Genomic DNA, 22604 nt, shown 5'->3' with positions numbered 1-22604 from the left:
TTAGGTTGGTTCCAAGTCTTTGCTATTGTAAACAGTGCCGCAGTGAACATATGTGTGCATGTGTCTTTTTAATAGAACAATTTATAATCCTTTGGGTATAAACCCAGTAATGGGATTGCTGTGTCAAATGGTATTTCTATTTCTAGATCCTTGATGAATTGCCACAGTTTTCCACAATGGTTGAACTGATTTACACTCCCACCAACAGTGTAAAAGTGTTCCTATTTCTCCACATCCTCTCCAGCATCTGCTGTCTCCTGATTTTTTAATGATCGCCATTCTAACTGGTGTGAGATGGTATCTCAACGTGGTTTTGATTTGCATTTCTCTAATGACCAGTGATGATGAGCATTTTTTCATATGTTTGTTGGCCGCATGAATGTCTTCTTTTTAAGAGTGCCTATTCGTATCCTTTGTCCACTTTTTGATGCTGTTGTTTGCTTTTTTCTTGTAAATTTGTTTTAGTTCTTTGCAGATTCTGGTTATTAGCCCTTTGACAGATGGGTACCTTGCAAAATTTTTTCCCATTCTGTTGGTTGCCCGATTCACTCTAATGATAGTTTCTTTTGCTGTGCAGAAGCTCTTAAGTTTAATTAGATCCCATTTGTCTATTTTGGCTTTTGTTGCCATTGCTTTTGATGTTTTAGTCATGAAGTCGTTGCCTATGCCTGTGTCCTGAATGGTGTTGCCTAGGTTTTCTTCTAGGGTTTTTGTGGTGTTAGGTCATATGTTAAAATCTTTAATCTATCTGGAGTTAATTTTTGTATAAAGTTTAAGGAAGGGATCCAGTTTCAGCTTTCTGCACATAGCTAACCAGTTCTATTTATTTATTTTTTGAGACAGAGTTTCACTCTTGTTGCCCAGGCTGTAGTGCAGTGGCACGATCTGGGCTCACTGCAACCTCTGCCTCCCGGGTTAAAGTGATTTTCCTGCCTTAGCCTCCTGAGTAGCTGGGATTACAGGCACATGACACCACGCCCGGCTAATTTTTTGTATTTTTAGTAGAGACAGGGTTTCACCATGTTGACCAGGCTGGTCTCCAACTCCTGACTTCAGGTGATCCACCTGCCTCAGCCTCCCAAAGTGCTGGAATTACAGGCATAAGCCACTGTGCCTAGCCTAGAAATCCTCTTATCTAAAGTGATTCTTTTTACTGAATTAATTGAAAAAGTCAGATTAAGGAAAATATTAATTAAACATGAAACTTTAAGCATTATATTTTTCTCAATATATATAAATGTTCATTTATTAACTGATCTTTGGATTTAGGACTGACCAAGGCTGCCTTTTCTTTGAAGTTGAGCCCATTGAATGGAGTTTTATGATTTCTCTCTCTTTCTGTGTGTATGTGTGTGTATGTGTGTGTGCAGAAACCACACCTACAGGGCATCAGTTGATTTTCAGGGTAGTGTTTTTAAAGTATAGTGAGTTCCTAAAGATAATTGCAAAGTAATAAGTAATAATTATTTCCTTAATTTTTTTTTTTTTTGAGACTGGGTCTCACTCTGTTGCCCAGGCTGGAGTACAGTGGTATGATCTTGGCTCACTGCAGCTTTCACTTCCTGGGCTTAAGCAGTCCTTTCACCTCAGCCTCCTGTGTAGCTGGGACTATGGGTACATGCCACCACACCTGACTAATTTTTTTTTTATAGAGACAGCGTTTCACCATGTTGTTCAGACTGGGTCTCAAAATCCTGGGCTCAAGACATCTGCCTGCCTCAGTCTCCCAACATGCTGGGATTACAGGCATGATCCACCTCACCGGGTTTCTCCTTAATTTTTTGTAGTTGTTTCACATAAAACCAGTTGAACAGTAGTTTTTAAGTGACTCTCCTTTAGCTAGTCTTTCCAAATCTTTTCATGTAATTTTTTTCATAGAAACAACTCTTTTCTCACGAACACTTTAAAAATTTGCATAGCATTTTATTAAACTACACAACCAACTGGCAAGTAGAATTGGCAGAAGCAGGTTTTGGAAACAAATGCAAATGACTTTTGGTAAGCCCAGAGCACTGTGCATGGGAGCAGATGCAAATGGAAAAACTGGAGAATAGCCTACCAAAAGGAAAGGTTCAGTGCACTTCACACATTAGTCAGTAGGTTTTACAATTCATTAAGTGGAGAATTAGTTAAGAGAATATTTACTATAGAAGATTCTAGTAAATATTTGTTGAATTTAATTTAATTGAATTGGATCTTTAGGAAGAAATGTTTTCACCGTCCATTTGTACCAGTCATTTATCTACTATGTCCATAAAAGGGGAAATGCAGATAGGACAATCAGTTTTATGAAAATTAAAATTTCAACTCTTGCCGTCCCCCCGCCGCCATGGTGCTCCTTATCCTTCCTCTGGACTCTTTTTTTCTCCACAGTACTTGACCAGTAGCAGACATATTTAAGGTATTAATTATTTGTTCATTGTCTGTCTCCACACACTAGAATCGAAGGTCAATAAAGGGAAACAATTTGGGGCTTTTTAAACTCACTTATGTGTCCCTAGAGCCCAGAAACAGTGGTTAGCACAGCGTAGGTGCTCAGTAACTATTCATAGAATGCATAAATGTGTGAAGACTGGTTTCATAGACCACCAAAGCTGCAAGCAACCTTTGATATTGTCTAGTTCAATAAAGCGTTGTGTAGAGGTTTCGTATGGAACATAAAGATGGATCTGGGTTCAAATCCATCACTTACTTGCTGTATGATTTTGGGCAAATTACTTGACCTTTCTGTGCCTCAGTTTCCTAATCTGTAAAATAGGGATAATAATAGTGGGCTCTATTTTAGGGCAAATAGTGAGGATTCAGTCAGATAATGTATGCAAAGCACCTTGTGTAGTACCTAACACACGGTAGCTTTGCATCAGTGAAGGTTTAGAAATAGAAATCACTTCATTGGTTGACAATACAGAGAATTTAATTCAGGGAACTGGTAATAAAGGAGCTGAGAAACCAAATGGGATGGCAGGGTAACCCATAGATTTGCAACAGCAGAGCTAGGGCTCTGAAGGACAGTGGCATGGGATCGTTTTATCAGAACCCAGAGGCCTGGTCATGTGAGGTAAGCTAGAACCTTAGTGAGAATGTCTGTCAGGAACTGAACTCACATGGAACATTTAACTGCTATAGGAGATGCCACCCTCGGAGGAGAGGGAGAGAGAGAAATACTTGTTCCTCCTTTTAGTTACCCTCCAATATCTCTCATTGGCTGAACCTAGTTAGAAACTAACACACAAGGGAACCTGGGAGAGGCAGCTTGGAGAGGTCAAGTCCTTCCTCCTTCTATACAGAGCGGGGCTGAAGAAGGGTGAGGAAGAGTGTGCTGTTTAATCAAAAACTATTATTGCTATTATTGGCCTCACTAACACATTGCTAGACAGCCTGTTACATAAGGGGAAATGTGTTAAATGATGAATCAGAGCCCGATTTTGTCATGTTCAACCCCATTTACATTAGTCATGGTGTGATTGACTCACAAGGGATTGGCTGGATGTTTTAACTCTTTGAGGTTCCACACATTGTGCTCCTGGGCTGGGATATCATGAGTTAGCTATGGACATAAGCTTTTCCTCACCCCTAAACTGAGGCTACTTTTCAATTGCACAACTAAATGTTACTTACAGTTCCATAATTTCCAACCAAAATTAATGTAGACTGAAATGTTTAATTTTTTTGATGTTCTGCTTAAACAACCCAATTATGGACTAAATTTAAATTAAAAACTCAGCATGAATCGGATGGCTTATGTCTCTGTGTGATGGCTTTTATATTAAATGGTTTTCATGAATGCTGTTGTTTATCTTGGAAACAGGTTGTCATGCATATTAATGAGACCCAGGTGTTAACTTCATGCTGTTTTCTTTCCAATGAAGAAAATCTTTACATTAAGTTAAAGTGTTTTTACAAGTATTTGTTGTAATAATTATAGGACAATGCTTTACACATCACAATGTTTACCAAGTTCATTTCCTAATTCCAGTTTATTTCTTAATTCCTCTTCTATCTCATTGCACTTTTGCTTTTGGATGCTAAGGGCTTGCAGCTAGACATCTTGGTAGCTCGCGATAGCCTGAAGGTCCTAAAGAGCTAAAGAAGGATAGACTTTCTTCCAGCAGCTCTTCAAATGCCGAGACTTCATGTCTGCCCAAGGACATTTTATACTCACTTCTTGTGGCTTACTTCTTTCCTAGCAGGCAGGAAGATTGGCGAAGAGATTACAGATTAAAAGGCCCCATATCTTTTATAATTTTAAAATTTTCCTTGGGGTGCTTAAAAAAAAACGCTTTTGATCATTTCTGTGACTTCTCTGTAGCTCTCCAACTTTTCTTAAGGTGCAGAAGCCCGGGCTGGTTAAAATTCTCTCAGAGGAACTGACCAATGTTATATATAGCAAGAGAATAGTTTGTGGATCTTACTCATTTTAGAGAAGGTTCACGGAGTAGCAGGAATCTACCTAATTTTATGAGATTGATGTGAGGCTTGTGTTCAAAGAGGACACTTGTCTGAGTGGTGGGGGCACACTCCTCAATTTTATAAACAGTTCTTGAGTCTGTACTGTAAGCTCAGCACTGTCGCTACGTTCTGGGAATGCAAAGGTATATAAGACATCATCTCACCCTTTGAGAATTTATAGTCTCACAAGAAAGACTTGTACATATAGTTTTTTAAAGTATAGTGTGGACTTGGAGGTGTATGTAAGGTCAGTCTAGAGCTCATTAGAAGCACCCAAATCAGTCTTGGGATTTGGGGTAGGGGTTCTAAAAGAAATGATACATGTATGAAGTCTTGAAGTTGAGGTGATTTGGGTGAAAAGGTGAGGGCAGGGTGTTCCTCAAAAAGAGAATAACATGAGCAAAGGCATGGGAATGTGAGGAAACATGGTATATTCATCAGTTCAGTGTTAATACGGATTGATGAACGAGGTGAGGTGTGAGGGGAGAGTGTTGGGAGGCGGGGTGGGGTTGTGCAAGGCCTGCTGGCCATGCTGTGGACTGCAGCCTCTCAATTGGAATTTGTTCTTGGGGTAGGGATGGGGTTAGATGATGGTGTGAGGAGAGATGGGAGGTTTTAAGGAAGAATATGTATTTTCTGTGAGGTTCGAAGAGAAGTGATGGGATGAATAGCACTTTATCTTGAAATGGCACTTTTTTCTTTAAAGATTTTCCAAAGCTGACATGTACGCCCTGAGGCTTCTGTCTCTGTGTATGGGCGTGTGAAAAATTTTTTTAATCATGAAAAAAATAAAAAGAGCCAAAATCCAAAGGACTCAATTTTTAAAATAACATTTATTGTGTTTTTTCTTATTCAAAGTAACACATGTTCATTTTTAAAATGTGGAAAGTACAGAAAAGTACAACTAAGAAAATTAAAATTACCAATAATCTTGATACTCAGAGATAATATGGTTAACATTTCTGAGTTTTCTTTCTAACCTTTTCTACATACATCCATACACATACATCTGTACACACCCCCACATATGTATGCATTTTACAAAATTGGGATTATATTAAATACTGTGTTTTCTAACTGGCTTTTTTTTTCACATAATTACGTTATATGGTGGCCACTTTTCCAGGTTATCTGTTAATTATTCTTTTACAAAATAATTTTTTTCTTTCTTTTTTTGCAGACAGGGTCTCACTCTGTCACCCAGCCTGGAATGCAGTGTGCAGTCTTGGTTCACTGCAACCTTTTCCTCTCAGGGTAAAGTGATCCTCCCACCTCAGCTCTCCAAACAGCTGGGATGACAGACACACCACCATGTCCAGCTACTTTTTTGTATTTTTTGTAGCGATGGGGTTTTGTCATGTTGCCCAGGCTGGTCTTGAACTCCTGAGCTCAAGCGATTCTTCTGTTTTGGCCTCCCAAAGTGCTGGGACTACAGGTGTGAGCCACTACGCCCAGCCTCTTTTACAAAATAATTTTAATACCTGTACAGTGTTTTTTTTACACTTATGTGCAAACTATTTACTCCACTTGTATTGTTAGACATTCATTTTCCACCACTTGTTTTGCTATTATATGTAATGCTGTGCTAATCATGCCCCTACATGAATATTTGAGTACCTTACTCATTTTCCATTGGATAAATTCTTAGAAGTGATATTTCTAGAACAAGGGGAATGTATATTTTTAAAACTTTTAATGGAATTTCCTAAATTGTCCTTTAGAAATATTCCATTATTACTTTCACTTGTTCTAAATGTTAAAAGGGGGCTGCTAGTTTCTCCACTCTTTGCAAATTTTATAGATAAAATTGGTATCTCATTTGCTCTAATTTATTTGACCACTAGTGAATTTTATCATCTTTACTTATGTCTATCCATCATTCAGATCTTTTATGAATATTCTATGTGCATTCTTTACAAATTTTTTATTGGCATGCTTTTTATTATTGATTTTTGAAAGTCTTTATATAGGAAAACTATATTTCTATTTGTCTGTCCTTTATGTTGCATTTTTCTCAGTTATTTTCCTTTGTTTTTTATTCATGGCATTTTAATACACATTTTGATGTAGTCAAATCTGTAACTTTTCATTATTGTTGCTTTTTTTTACTTTTCGTTCTTAGAATAAAGGATTCTCCCCCACTTCTGATCAGATAGTCACTCATAGTTTCTTTTTTAAAAATCTTTTTATTGGAAAATTTTTACCTTTCTGCTTTTTTATTTTTATTTTTGTTAATTTTACTTTGTGTTTTTTTCTTAGAGACAGGGTCTCATTCTGTTGCCCAGGATGGACTGCAGTGGGGAGATCATAGCTCACGGTAGCCTCAAACTCTTGGGCTCACGGGTTCAATCAATCTTCTCACCTCAGATGCCACCACATCCAACTAAATTAAAATAAATATTTTGTAGAGAAAGGGTCTTACTTTGTTGCCCAGGCTGGTCTCGAACTCCTAGATTCAAGTGATTCTCCCACCTCAGCCTCTCAAAGTGCTGGGATTACAGGCATGAGTAACCATGCCTGGCCTATCTTTCTGCTTTATATGGAATTTAGTTGACAAATACTGTGATAGAGGGGTCTAAGTTTTTTTGTTTTCAAATTTTGCGCCACTTAGTCCAGTGTTTATTACTCCAGTGTTTATTGAATAATTTATCAATTCCTCTGCCACACTAAAATAATATGCATATTGTATATTGAACTGTCATGTAAATCTATATCTTTTTCTGGACTTGTTACTCTCTTGCCATGAGCTGTCCTGGCACCAGTGTTTTTTATTATACATATTACAAAGTTACAATAATATCTGATTGTGTATATTCTTCCTGAATAATCATACTTTAGCTACTCTTTTCTGTTTATTGCCCTCATGACCTTTAAAATTATTTTGTTGACTCCCAAAGTAAAATCTAATTGTGCTTTTGATTGGAATTATGGTATATTTATGGAATAAAGAGAGCGAGGAAGTGACATCTTTATGTTTGGTCTTAACCATTTGGGAACATAATATGGACCTTCATTTATCTGAATTTTAAAAAAGTATGTACTCAGAACTCAATGTTGAAAGTGCACTTTCTGTTGTCTGTAGACTGGGACAGAGAGCTTGAGTGTGGAACCTGCATCTTCATGTTGAGGATCAATTGGTTCATTATCTGACCTGATTGGGCAATTTGACAACTGCAAATGCAGGAAAGAGAAAGTAGTACAAAAAGACTGCAGAGGCCCTTTCAACATTTAGCCCCTAGTGTTCTTCACATGTTCACAGTTGCACATATCCTCCTAGGTCACTTTGGGCTTTTATCTTGGCAAAAGCACTCTGCTCAAATTTTATTACTCTTAGGGAAGAACCCAGAGTCTCCCAAGTGAACAGCAATATGTCAACACTTCACTAGTCAGAAGAGACCTTAGAACTGAAAAGAGCCAAAGATGGGCTGTGATTTCAAACAGAGACCTAATTTTAAAGCACAAACCGTAGCCAGAAAACTCTATGTAATGAGATTCTCTAACTTGGTTGTTAGCATTCCCAGACAAACCCACGCAGTGTCAGACACACACACACATACACACACACACACACACGTATGCACACACACACATGCACGCACACTCACACACACAAACTTATGGCTTGATTTGTTGAAATGGGGACAATTTCATTGCTATGAAGAAAAAAAGTAACTTGCATTACTATATCACTTCATCTTATTTGAAAATTTAAGGCATTAAAAAAGTTCCTTATTCAATTAGGGAAATACGAAGATTGGGTTTGATAGCCTTCGGAGATAACATGAAAATGGGAAAAGCCAAATTCTGAAGTAAATAATCACCAATGGTGGAGGAAATATTAATGATTACTTTAAAGAATAGAATTCCATTGGCCAGGTGGATTTGGATATATTTTGGGGAACATTAACATTCATTATTATAGTCTATATAGTAATAACCTGGTGAGACAGGATTAATTTGTAAGGTAGTAATTATAATGAGTTCCATTGTATGCAAATAAGTATCAGGATTCTTATTGATCTCTGTCATACCAGGGTATAAGTGTCAACAAGATAGAGTTGGTTATAAGAGTGGATGGGGAGACATGACTTCTCGAATGGTGAAGTGAGTATCTCCATAAATCTGGATGAACCATGAATACACTTTGCTACATGAAAGAGCCTGTCACAAAAGACTAGATATTGTATGACTCCATTTATATGCAGTATCCAGGATGAGAAAATCTACCGAGACAGAAAGCAGATTTCTAATCACCTCAGATTTGTTGTAATAATTAAATGGTTGCCTGGATTTAGGGCAGGGCATGGTGAGGATGGGAAGTGACTGTCTACATGTATTCCATTTTGTGGGGAGGAAATTATTTTAAACTTAGATTGGGCAAATGGTTTCATGTCTTTGTAAATATATGAAAATCTACTGGTTAGGCGCAGTGACACACATCTGTAATCGCGGCACTTCATGAGGGAGGACTGCCTGAGGCCAGGAGTTGAGACCAGCCTGAGCAACATCATAAGACTCCTGTCTCTACAAATAATTTAAAACAATTAACCAGGTGTGGTGGCTTACACTTGTAGTTCCAGCTACTTGGGAGGCTGAGGAGGTGGAGGCTGTTGTGAAGTGTGATTGAGCCGCTGTACTCCAGCCTGGGTGACAAAGTGAGACCCAGTCTCAAAAAAATCAAACTACTAAATTATATACTTCAGGTGAATTTTATGATATGTGAATTAAATCTCAATAATCTTTTTTTTTCTTTTTTGAAGAGGGTACAGAATAAGAATTTAGCAGAGTGGGAATAATTGGACTGATGCCATCAGTCTTGAACAAGTACCCAAGTCTTATGGGCCTTGGTTTCTTCATTTATAAAAATTAGAGTAATAACATCAACATCAGGCAGTTATTCTGATAATTAAATGAGGTAATTTTAAATAATTTGACTTAGTAATTGACACATAGCAGCTTTATAGGCCGTCAAAAGAGAGGTCAAATTCTGAGTGGCCAGTTGCTAAGGTGGAGACAAAGAAGGCACAATAGAATCAAATGGGCAATCAGGATTGAGGGTCCGAGAAGTCAAAGAGGCAGTAGAAACAAAAGTGTAGGGTTGGTGCCTACCAGTCCTTAGGGTATCTGCCCTTCGTGCTCTGCTTTTTGTGCCTGCTGAGTTGTGCAACCTGTTGTGAGGGTGAGAAGGACATCAGGTAGTGATTTCAATTAGATGGCGACAAGGGTGTGCAAGTAAGTCTGTCCTTAGGTGGTAACACACAAAAATTCTTACTTTTGTTGACTTTCCAAGTTGTGGTTTTCCTAGCTAATTGAATCATCAGATAGAAAAATACAGTACTTGCCATATTGCCTCTGTTACAGGACCAGCAGATTCGTATATCCGCTGTGCAGTAACAGATAACTACAATGAGACAGTAGTGCTTGCAGCAGAGAAAGAGTATAACGACTGCGGGGCAGCCGAGTGAGGAGATGAGAGGAGATCCTCAAATCCATCTCCCCAAGGTTGGGGTTTTTAAGGGGATTGTGGAGGGCAAAGGGGTGGAAAATTGGGTTCATAGATTGATCAGGGTAGGAGGGATGAAGTCACCAGGATGTGGAAGCTGCATTCTTTGGTGAGTTGGCTTCTCATGGGGTCCTTCAGACCAGGTGATCTCAGTAGTTTCACTAGTCTTCAGGACCTGAAAGAATATATCAAATGGAAAACTTAATATTTCAGAATGTTCATGTTGTTATCTATAGAGCAGTTAAAGTAAATGATAATCTTGTGACAGAGTCTACGTAATTTCTGGGGCAATAAGCAGCTGAAAAATGATGAGGATGTGGGTCAGAGAGCCAGCGGACCTAATGATTAATCCTGAATGTGCTGCAAGCTTGGTTTATTTTTGTTTCTCTCCCCCTCTTCTTCCCTATTAACTCCATAAAGTTTATAGGGACGATTTTACCTCTCTACACATTGCTATCAACTTAAGCAGCTCTGCATTTTCATGAAATGGAGCAAAAAAAATGATGGTTTCTGAGTGGAGAGCTGGCTTGTGACCATGTTTTTCTCATGTGTGCTGGTGGGGAAATCAATCTTCATCTATTAGTCATCCATTTGCCTCTCCTAGAAATAAACTGTGGGCCATCTTCCCTATTTTTGGAATTATCTGGTCTGTCCACTTGGCTTTTCAATCACAACTGCTTGCTTGGCCAGCTAGGTGGTCTGGGAGAACTGGAGCACTGTTGAACACTTGTCCTTGAGGACTTGTCTGAAGCCAATGTAGCTCTTTTCCTTTTGCCAACTAACTTAATGAGGTTCCTCAGGATGACTCCAGCGAGGTTTGAGAAAAGTGAGAAGGAATATTGAAACCAATTAAACTTCAGTCTTGGAAGAAGAAGCCTAACTGGGGGATCCAGTGTTACTGCCAGAGACAGCAGTAGCTCAGTACCTTGGCCATGAAGGATCATAATGTGGCTGGTGGGGAAATGGGAGGCAAGTGGGGTCCTGGAGCTTTGCAAGTTGGAGGCAAGAGGGCTGTTAGTCAGAAAAGTTTTGTAAATCACTTTCACCTTGGGCACGATGGTGTTTATAGAAAGGTTGACATCTAGGTAACTGCAGTTATCCTTTGTGGAATCTGTGCTGCCGTGCTTCATCTTAGTTGAGATAAAATGAGTCAGGATTTTGTGATTCTTTAGAACTTACAGACATGCTAATCATTTTTACGGGATTGCCAAAATATGTCAGTCTTCTTGACTGATTAATAAGTACTGTTCCTGAGATGTGTTATGATAGTTTTGCAATTTTATATGGCAACTTGATGATAAAATCTTGGCTGCTTGGTCATGAGACAGCTTAGAATGTCTTGGAGGCATTCCCCAGTGAACTGTATTGAAGCAGGGGATGCTTTGGAGTTCTGTGAGGGGAAATCAATCTTTGAGAAAAGCAGGGAGGTGCTCTGCCTGGCTGTAAAGCAAATTTGGTAAGACATTAACAGTAGGGAAGAGAGGAAAGGCATTCTGGAAGCTTGTGTCAAATAACAGCCTAGGGATTGAGTTTGCTTGCAGTGGAAGAAGATGAGTATGACACTTATAAATGCTGCTGGGAATATTTCAGTTGAGGTGACACACTTTGGTAATGGATTCCTTTAAGCAGCTGAATGCCTTGGAGGAACTGAATAGTTATTCTCCTCCTCTCACGTCAAGGAGACCAGGTGGCTAAGTAGAAGAAGAAATAGTGACAAGTATCCCTAGGTCCCTGACCTAGCTTCACTAGCAACTTCCTATAGCCACTGCACCTCAGCTATTTAATGATTCATTTATAACACATTTTGTGTGTTGAATGGGGCATTAGGATAGTCTATTAATATTATTTAGAGGAATGTGAAATCTGAGCAGAAAGAGTTTTTCGGTCAAATGCCTTGCTTACAGTGAATGCTACTGCTGGTGTTTCAGAAGGAGAAAGTAAAATAGTAACAAAACTCACTTAGCCCTTATACAATCCTATGAGATACCATTATTATCTTCATTATACAGACAAGGAAACCACTGCTTATGGAAATTAATAGCTTGCCCAAATGTATACATCATCTAAGGGGTGGAGTCAGATTTGGAATCCAGGTCAATCAGATTCCAGAGTCTGCATCCTTAACCACAACACTCTGCTGCATCTTTGTATGGGGAAGTGACTTTCCCCAAAGCAAACAGTGCTTACCAGTTATATCATATGAAATACAGTTTGCTTCTTTGAACTTAGGGAAGAGCCCATTTTCATTCACTGATACATTTCTGGTTAACTGAGACTATTCATGGATGTTTGTTCTACTCCTCGTTCACAAGGTGAAGGTTGCAGGGTTACCAGCAGCAAAAGAGGGCAACCCTCAGTTGCTAATATTTTTGAGCCTCACAGTTGCTATGGTCACATTGGCTAGAGTAAGTCAAATGACTGAGCCCAGACTGAAAGGGTAGAGTAACAGTCTGCCTTTTGGTGGTGGGGTGGCAAAGTTGCAAAGAAGTAGTATGCATATAGAGATCTGTGGACAAATTGGGGACCAATCACTAAAACAATTTACCACACCTATCTATTTCATGCCTCACTTAGAACTTATTCTTTTTTTTTTTTTTTTTTTTGAGATGGAGTTTCGCTCTCGTTACCCAGGCTGGAGTGCAATGGTGCAATCTCGGCTCACCACAACCTCCGCCTCCTGGATTCAGGCAATTCTCCTGCCTCAGCCTCCTGAGTAGCTGGGATTACAGGCACGCGCCACCATGCCCAGCTAATTTTTTGTATTTTTAGTAGAGATGGGGTTTCACCGTGTTGACCAGGATGGTCTCGATCTCTTGACCTCGTGATCCACCCTCCTCGGCCTCCCAAAGTGCTGGGATTACAGGCGTGAGCCACCATGCCCAGCCCCAGAGCTTATTCTTTAGCCGTATAGAATTGTTTCTTCTTCTCTGGAAACCTCAGGCTGTTTCATGTTTTTGTGCCTTTGCTTGTGCCATTCCCTCAGCTTGAAATACACCCTTGATAGCCGCATCCCCTCATCCCACCTTCGTTCAGTTGGTTAATATCTATGCATTCCTTAAAGATCATCTATTTCCTCAGCCTCCTTGATACCTGGGGTAGACTTCCATCATTACACTCTACTGTGTTCACCTGTTTATGTATCTGTCTTGACTTACCAGACTTTCATCGCCTTGAGGGCTAGTACTGTACCCTGCACTTGTCAGTGTACTTGCAACACAGCAGGAGTGTAATATATGTATGCCAAATGAAAGAATAAATGAAATGCTTCCTGATATTTTGCTAGCTGTGCCTGCCTTGCCTTTTTACCCTGCTAACTGATGTTTTCAATGAAGTTATAACCACTTGTCCAGTTTTTCTCACAATGTTAAGGCTTTCAAAACATAGAGTGGATTTTCATTGAGACTTTGCAAGACCACCTTAAGATATAGGAAAATACTGAGATTTGTTATCAAAACCAGGACTAGAAAGCACTTGTTTAGATGGATGTTAGCCAAAACTTTTGCCTCCCGCTCTGCCTGCTGGGAAGAATGCTTCGGATCTCACATATGATGTGAAAATACGGAGTCGAAGGTAAGAACGTTGCCTAGCAATTGAACATGTGTATCATCTACAGTATTTGTGTTTCTGGATGGCAGGGGTCTGAGAGATATTTAATGTGCTGAAGAAATATAGTGAATGCCATTTGCGTCCAGAGATAAGAAAATGAAATGCGGCTCATGATGTACAGGAGGCGCTAAGAATGATTGAAAGTCTGTGAACTTGAATGTTTTCATGTCTGTCAGCAGGTATTTTTTCTCCTTCCTTCAAAGCGCCAGTCTTTTTATAAACAGTCTTTATTCTTCACCCCCTTTGAAAGGACAAACAAAAAATCAACCCAGCATTTAATAGCCTTTGCTGAGAAAGAAGCACATGCATTCCAATGTGTCAGGTACCCACTTTGCCTAGCCTGGCAGAGGCTCTCACTCAGAAAACGCTGCCATGATGTACCTGCAGAGCTTTGGCTGTGCAGAGATTTCAAAGGCTTCAGTGGTCCCAGTTTATTGTTTTTCACCAACGCCATCATCTGCAACAAAAGAAGCAGCGGCCCCAGTGAGGCTTTCCTGCCTTGTTCTTCACTTCAGCAAGCTTCATCTTCTTTTGTTCCTGCTCAATCTTCACCTCTTTCAAAAGCATTCATATCTAACTCTCTTCTGGTTGGATGTTAGCACTGCCTTTTTCCTCTAATAGTAAGAGTGTATCCAAGGGTGAAGTTCAGTCCTTAGAAAGGAGCTGGCTGTTGGCGGGAAGGTGGAGCTTGGGGAAAAAGTTACAAAAGCAAATGCTGTATTTTCTTTTCAATAAATGCCCTTCAAATCTTGCAGAAATCTTTGTCATAGGTTAAAAATGCTAAAGTCTCAGATTCTAAAGCAGATCTTTGTGGGGTTTTGTTCTTAAAGATTTGAGGACTTGATTTCAGTAGGCAATATTAGCTTATATTGGATCTTTCATTTACTTTGTGGATTTTTGTGAAATGCAAGGTCTTTGCAAATCTATAAATACACAAAGTTCAGCTCCTTCTTTCTTAGCCTTGGTCCTCTAATCAGCTTTATAATGTGTGAACCTCCAAACACCTACCATTTACCTTAAAGGTTCTGAAATTGCTGACTTTGGAAGCTATTTTTTCCCCTCAGTGTTTTTTATTTTTTATTTTATTTTTTCATTTTTGCCCAGGTTGGAATGCAGTAGCATGATCATAGGTCACTGCAGCCTCAAACTCCTGGGCTCAAGCTATCTTCCCATTTCAGCCTATGGAGGAGCTAGGACTAAGGTGCGTGCCACCATGCTCTGCACATTTTTTGTATTTTTTTTTTTGGAAGGGGGTCTCGCTATGTTGCCCAGGCTGGTCTTGAACTCTTGGCCTCATGGGATCCTCCTGTCTCAGCCTCCCAAAGTATTGGGATTACAGGCATGAGCCACCGCATGTGGCTGCCATGGAAGCTATTAGCAAATAGTTTATCAGCACAAGTTGGGGAAATCAACAGGATATTGAAGTGCGTAAAGGTGTATAAAGAAGTGCCTCATAGAGTGGGGGAAGTGTATTTTTTATTTTTTTTATTTTTGAGACAGAGTTTTGCTCTTGTTGTCCAGGCTGGAGTGCAATGGCACAATCTCGGCTCACCGCAACCTCTGCCTCCCGGGATCAATCAATTCTCCTGCCTCAGCCTCCCAAGTAACTGGGATTACAGGCTTGTGCAACCACACTTAAGTAGAGACAGGGCTTCTCCATGTTGGTCAGGCTGGTCTTAAACTCCCGATCTCAGGTGATCCACCCACCTCGGCTTCCCAAAGTGCTGGGATTACAGGCATAAGCCACTGCACCCAGCTGAGGAGGCAGGGTGTTTTTTACTTCCTCTAGAAGGTTGGTGGATGAATAGAATTAGGAAAGGGCTGATATTTAACAGAAAGAAGGTCATGAGCTCCCGAGGGTAAGGGAAAGAATTTTTGTGAGGTCCCTCCAAAACACTGTTCTTAGTTTCTTATGAATAACTCTAGAATCTTTTTTTGATTATATAAATGAATATGAATTTATGATTATTCCTGTCTCTTTTACACAGTATGGTATACATATTACTCTGCACTTTGCTTTTTTCACTTAAGAAGATTTCTGAAAAATGTTTCAGTGTCAACTGGGCATGGTGGCTCATGCCTGTAATCTCAGCACTTTGGGAGGCTGAGGCAGGAGGATCACTTGAGCCCAGGAGTTCAAAACCAGCCTGGGCAGCATAGCAAGATCCCATGTCTATAACTATGTCATGTCAGTATCACTATATAGAGAGAGCCTTATCATTCTTTTTTACAGCAGTATTGTATTGTTTACTGAATGTGCCTATTTTTCTAACTAAATCCCGATTGATGGAATTGCTTTTTTTCTCAGTCCTTTGCCTCCATGTGTTTGCAAGTATATCTGTAGGATAAATTCCTAAAAAAGAATAGTTGGATCAAAGGGTAAATGCATTTGTAGTAACTGTGTTCTATATGTTACCAAATTGCCCTCCATAGAAGCATGTGGATTATTAATATATTCCCACCAGCACTATATTAGAATGCCTTTATAGCTTCATTACGTAGTGAGTTGTCAAAGTTGATTTTTGCCAGTCTGATAGATTAAAAAAAGGGTTATTTAAGTTGTTTGATTTTGCATTTATATCGTTATCAGTGAGACTGCATGTGTTTTCTTATGTTTAAGAACCACTTGGATTTTCTTTTTGACCATCTTTTCCTGTTGGGTTCTTGCCCTTTTGACATAGTGTAATGTTAGGATTTGAACTTGCAGAGACATCTTCCTCCAGTGGTGTAAAAAATTGGGATGCAGAACCCCATTACCTTCAAAGTAAAACACTGAGCATCACACTGTCAGGAGTAGAGCTGGGTTGAGATGAGAGGAGCGCAGGGAGAGGTTGTTCTCTGTGAACATAATCTCTAAAAGGGGTGCCTTTTCAACAAGTATGGTAAAGGTTTTCTGCTGACTATGATGAAAAGACATCAGAGGAAGCAGTGTGAAAACTAGACACATTGGGAAGATAGCCAAGGATGACATGTGTCCACTCCCCCTACTGACTAACAGCCCAGACCAACATAGCTTCATTCTGTATAGCTCAGTCCCTTCCCCAATTGGAAACTGGTTATGCTTCTCTCCACTGACTGTTGGCAAACTGTTCTGTGTGACTGGGGTTTGTGAGTAGTGCGAGCTTCAGGTCAATGCAGGCAGAGCTCACTCTGTGAACACTTCATTTTCCTTCCTTTTTTCAATTTTGATAGTATATTTTATTTAACCGAATATATCCAAAATATTAAAATTTCAACATGTAATCACTATGAAAATAGTGAGATACTTTACATTCTTAGTTTTCATGTTGTCTATAAAATCTAATGTAAATTTTGCACTTATATCATATTTCACATTACACTAGCCACATGTCAGATGCTTGATAGCCACATGGTCTTGTGGGTACCATATTAAATAGCAGGATAGCACACTTATAGGCAATGGAGAACTATTGAAGTATTTTGTTTAAATAACTATACTTTTTACATGCCTTACACTTAAATAATATTTGCTTTATATAGGGTTCCCATGTGCTTTTTATCCAGTTTTCCCAAGGTGAACGTTTTCATTTTTTCCGTCTATTTTATAACTGTCTCTTTGTCTACCTCTTAGAAGATTTCCTTCATGTTTATCTTTAAAATTATGAAGATTTAAGAAAATTTAAAATCTGCATTTTATTTTATATTTTTATTTTCTTAGAGCTTTTTCTTGTTTTCTGAATGTTCCTTTTCATAGCCTACTGTTTCATGGATGTAATATTTCCTTTTATCTTTCTGGAGATATTAATTATAGCCTGTATCTACTACTCCCCACGTTGTTTCTATTGCCTTTGTTTGTTTTTTTTTAACTATTTCCTATCAGTGCCTTTCTTGAAATGTTTGATGATTCCTGATTGTCTTTTTATATTTAAGCATGCAGCATTATTACATTTTAAAAGTCATAAATGGACATGCACATTGACTTGTCAGCTAGTAAAAAAAATTACATTGAGTGATTGTGTGGGGACACAACTTATTAATTTCAGTGGCATATTAGTATCTATAGATCTTTTCTCATGGACCACTCAGTATCCCTATAGAGGTACCTTCAATTTCCTGCCTGGGCAGTATAATCATGTCTGCTGGTGTTGTCGAAGATACATGAGGGAAAGGAACTGAGGGTTTCACCATTCACTATGTGGCCATTCATTTAATGCCTTTCATGTCCATCCTTCACTTGTATCTTCAACTATTCTTATTGCCTCCAGGTACAGATTCTGTCTGGTTTAACCTTACTAGAAATTGATCTGGCAGTAGTAGTAAGTAGTTGTCTGTTGTCAGCCCCATTTTGCATCCCTTCTTTTAGTTCTATCTCGCACCTCTTATTCTTGTGCCTTCCCAGGATTTTTGAGGCCCAGATAAGCTTGTGTATTGATGAGTACACTTAATGAAGGTTTAGATTTTATTTTCTTTAATCTACTGTCAGTTGCGGCCTAGTTTTTGGCTTTCCAATTTTCTAAGATGTTTACTTATTTTGTCTTCTGTTGCCTCCTCTCCCGTTCTCTTTGCACATATGGGTTTACACATTTATTATTCACTTACTGTCATTGCAGTGGGGATTCAGGAGAAAATGGAGATAAACATGTATGTTTAATTATCTGTGCTTAGTCAGAAATGTGAACATTTGATTATAAGAATTGCCCTGATATAAAAATGGTTGCTGCCTGATGTGCTCTCTAACTGCCAGAGGCTGAAAAATGTTTCCTGTATGAACTTCGTCATGTTTTGGTGCCCTGAATGCTTAAAATTTCAAAGCTGTCATGGACAACACTAACCCAACTGCCTCAAAGTGAATAACTGAATAATTTTCCTCTCTCAGAAGCCTGTGATTTTTCTCTAAAGGTACAAAGGGACAGAATCATAGCATGTTGGAGGTGGAAGAGTACTTCCAGATCATTGATCACAGTGTTTCCCAAGTTGTAATCTATGGAACATTTGTTCCTCAAGGTTCTCTGAGAGAAAAGGTTTCTGTGGTCAAATAAATTCAGGAAACTCTCTATAGTAGTGCCCCACTTTGAGATTTCACAGAATATATTTTTTTAGTCTCTGAGAAGTTTGCAGAAACTTTCATTATCAACATATGGCAGACTTTGCTGAGCTGGCACAAAAGGAAGGATTCTACAGAGGCCAAAAAGTAGTTGAAAACAGGAGGAATCCTGAGAAGTAAACCAGCCTCCAAACTGGCATTTTTCCCGAGGACTTTTTCTCAACTCTAGAGAACTTGAGCTCCTCCTCCCCCTCAATAACTGCTTAGGGGTCAGGAAAAAAAGGTGCAGCCTAGAGCCTAGACAGACAGGTTTACAGGAAATTCCTGCATAAAGCTGGGATCCCAAAACCCACACCTTAATGTGATAGTAATTGATAACTAGTCCTCTAAGTATTAAAACAATAAAATCAGTAGTTCAAATCATCCCGTAATGAGAACAGCAGGCTCAGATCGTTTAAAGGAGAGTTCAGCCTAACACTTTAAGAAGAGATAACTTCAAGTTTATACAAATTATTTGAGAGAAATAAATAAAACAGGCCAGGTGCAGTGGCTCATGCCTGTAATCCCAGCATTTTGGGAGGCCAAGGCGGGTGGATCACCTGAGGTCAGGAACTGGAGACCAGCCTGACCAACATGGTGAAACCCCGTCTCTACTAAACAAAATTAGCTGGGCATGGTGGCAGGTGCCTGTAATTCCAGCTACTTGGGAGGCTGAGGCAGGAGAATTACTTGAACCTGGGAGGTGGAGGTTGCAGTGAGCCGAGATCGCACCACTGCACTCCAGGCTGGGCAACAGAGTGAGACTCTGTCTCAAAAAAAAAAAAAAGAAAAATACAGGGAATACACCCCAACTTTTCCTATGGAGTCAATAAAAGCTTGATAACAAAATCAGATAAGGATAATTAAGGAAAGGAAAATTACAGGACAAAGTCACTTATGAACACGTGTAAAAATCTCAAACAAAATATTATAAAATAAAATCCAGCAAATTATCAGAAGATAATTCTTCAGAACCAAGCAGAGCTTATCCTAGAAATGTAAGGTCGATTTAATATTAGAAAATCAATTAATGTAATTCACTAAATTAACAGAAAATAATGTATGATGATGTCATATGATGTGAAAAAACATCAGGCAAAATTCAAAGTCCATTTATGTTTTTTAAAAATGCTTCTCAAACTAGAAATAAAAGGGAACGTCTGTGTAACTTGATACAAGAAATCTGTAAAAATCCTACACTGAATATCTTTTTTCTTTTTCAAAGAGACAAGGTGTTGCTCTTCATCCCAGGCTGGAGTGCAGTGGCACGATCATAGCTCACTGTTTATCTTGAGCTTCCGGGCTTATGTAATTCTCCTACTTGAGTCTCTTCGGCAGCTAGGACTAAAGGCAAGTGCCGCTATGCTCAGCTAATTAAAACAAATTATTTTTCTGTAGAGACAAGATCTTATCATGTTTCCCAGGCTGGTCTTGAATTCCTGGCCTCAAGCGATCCTCCCCATTTTTGGCCAAAGCGCTGGGATTATAGGCTTGATTGAGCCACCTCCACTGCCTTCCACGTCATTTCTGATGGGAGAATACTGAAAATATTCCTTTCAAGTTAAGAAACAAGACAGGGATGCTGACTTTCATTACTTATATTTATTTAGTGTAACGATTGAGGTTCTAGTCACTTTATGAAGACAACAAAAATAAAAGATATGATAATTGGAAAGGAAGAAATAAACTATCATTATTTGTAGATTATATGATTTTCTACTTGGAAGATTTAAATATCTAACGGTAATTATTAGAACTAATTAGAATTTAGCAAGACTGACAGATTTAAAAAATCAATGTACATAAATTAATTGCATTTGTATTCACCAGGAACAATTATTCAAAATGTTAAAAAGTACAATAAAGAAGAAAACATTTAATAGCAATCACTAATATAAGGCAGCCAAGAATCAAAGTTCTTTATGGGGAGCATTGTGAAAATGGAGAGATATACTGTGGATAGGAAGTCTCACTACCAGAAATCCCAGAATTACTAAATTCATCTACAGATTTAACATAATTCCATTCAAATGTTCAATAGGGTTTTCCACAGAATTTGATATGCTGCTTCTAAAATTTATATGGAAGAGCCAAGGGCTAATAATACACTCCCAAAGAAAAAACCATTGCACGACCAAAGAAAAAGAACCAGGCTGGGAATGGGGACGTAGTAGGTGGGGCTTGTCCTTCCAGGCATACTATAAAAATACAATAAAGTGTGAATAGATAATGAGATAATTTTTTTCTCTCTTTTCTTTCTTTCTTCCCCCCCCTCCGCCCCCCGCCACTTGAGGCAAGGTCTGGCACTCTGCTGCCCAGACTGGAGTGCAGTGGCACAATCACGGCTCACTGCAGCTTTGACCTCCTGGGCTCAGATGATCCTCCCACCTCTGACTCCCCAGTAGCTGGGACTACAGACGTGGACCGCCAGGCCTGACTAATTTTTGTATTTTTTATAGAGATGGGGTTTCGCCGTGTTACTCAGACTGGTCTCAACCTCCTGAGCTCAAACGATCCACCTGCCTCAGCCTCCCAAAGTGCTGGGCTTACAGGTGTGAGCCACTGCACCCAGCTGAGACTAATTTCATTGAAATATAGTTTACATACAATAAAATACACCTCGTTTAAAATATACAGGTTAATGAATTTATACAAATGTGCACACACTACCTCTCTGCAGCCATTCACTTCTCCCAACCCATAGTCTCAGGCAATCACTGACATCCTTTTTGTCACTATGGATTTGTTGGCAATCACCACATTGGAAACTCAGTTAAAGTTGAACTTCTGCACACTCTGTGATCTAGCTGTTTGACTTCTAGGTATGTGCTCTAGGGAAGCTCTTGCGCATGTGCCCAGGAAGCAAGCCTGTGAGTATCCACCAGCATCACTGCTGCGGGGCTCCTCCTGCTTTAGCTACACCACCCCTTTCATTAACTTTTTCCTCCACTTTTTTCTTCTCTTGTTTTGTAATCTTTTTCTAATTTCTTTTCTGTCTCTTTCCCTTGTTTCTTCTTTGCTTCTGAGCTTTTGTATCTCCGGTGTATTTTTTTCAAGTCATTAGTAAGCAATAAACCTTCCTTTGCATTGGCTCTATCCTTAGTACTCGAGTTTTCTCAGATATTTTTTGTCATTACCCGCTCTTCAGCAGCTGTTTTCTGGAAGAGATGTAGTTGAAGAAAACAAAACAGTCCTTCAGATTTTATGACTTTCTGGATGTTGGAGGTGACAGAAGACTGACTTCCAGGTAAAGTTGGGGGCATGGAAATCACAACACCACATTTACCTGGCGGTCTTGCTTCCAGAAACCTGAGTCGCCTGGTATAATAGTTGTGACTGCAAGTGAGAAGGACCTCAGAGCATCAGGGCTGTAATAGTCACAACAACATGCAATTTACACTATAGGAGAGGTGTGGGCTTAGTTTTAAGTCAGATGTTACTGATTTAGAGTTGTATAAATTTTATAGTTACGTCTTCCTCTATATGGCAATTTTCTTTTTGTGTATACCTATACATTTGATTCTTGAATAACATGGGTTTGAACTGTATGGGTCCACTTATACTTTTTTCAGTAAAAGTTACAACGAATGTGCTTGTCTTTCCTGCCTCCCTTTCCACCTCTGCCACCTCTGAGACAGCAAGACCAAGCCCTCCTCTTCCTCCTCCACCTTAGCCTATTCAATGTGAAGACAATGAGGATGAGGACCTTTATGATGATCTACTTCCACTTAATGAATAGTAAATATATTTTTTCTTCTTTATGATTTTCTTTATAACATTTTCTTTTCTCTTTTTATTTTTTTTGCGGGGGGTGGGGGGACATGGAGTCTTGCTCTGTCATCCAGGCTGGAGTGCAGTGGCGCAATTTTGGCTCCCTGTAACCTCTACCTCCTGGGTTCAAGTGATTCTCCTGCCTCAGCCTCAGCCTCCTGAGCAGCTGGAATTATAGGTATGCACCACCACACCCAGTGAATTTTTGTATTTTTAGTAGAGATGGAGTTT

The sequence above is a fragment of the Aotus nancymaae genome, unplaced genomic scaffold, assembly GCF_030222135.1.
Source record: "Aotus nancymaae isolate 86718 unplaced genomic scaffold, 86718_ANA_hifiasm-v0.15.2.pri h1tg000004l, whole genome shotgun sequence".
NCBI lineage: Eukaryota > Metazoa > Chordata > Mammalia > Primates > Aotidae > Aotus > Aotus nancymaae.
This window is presented reverse-complemented; position numbering follows the sequence as displayed.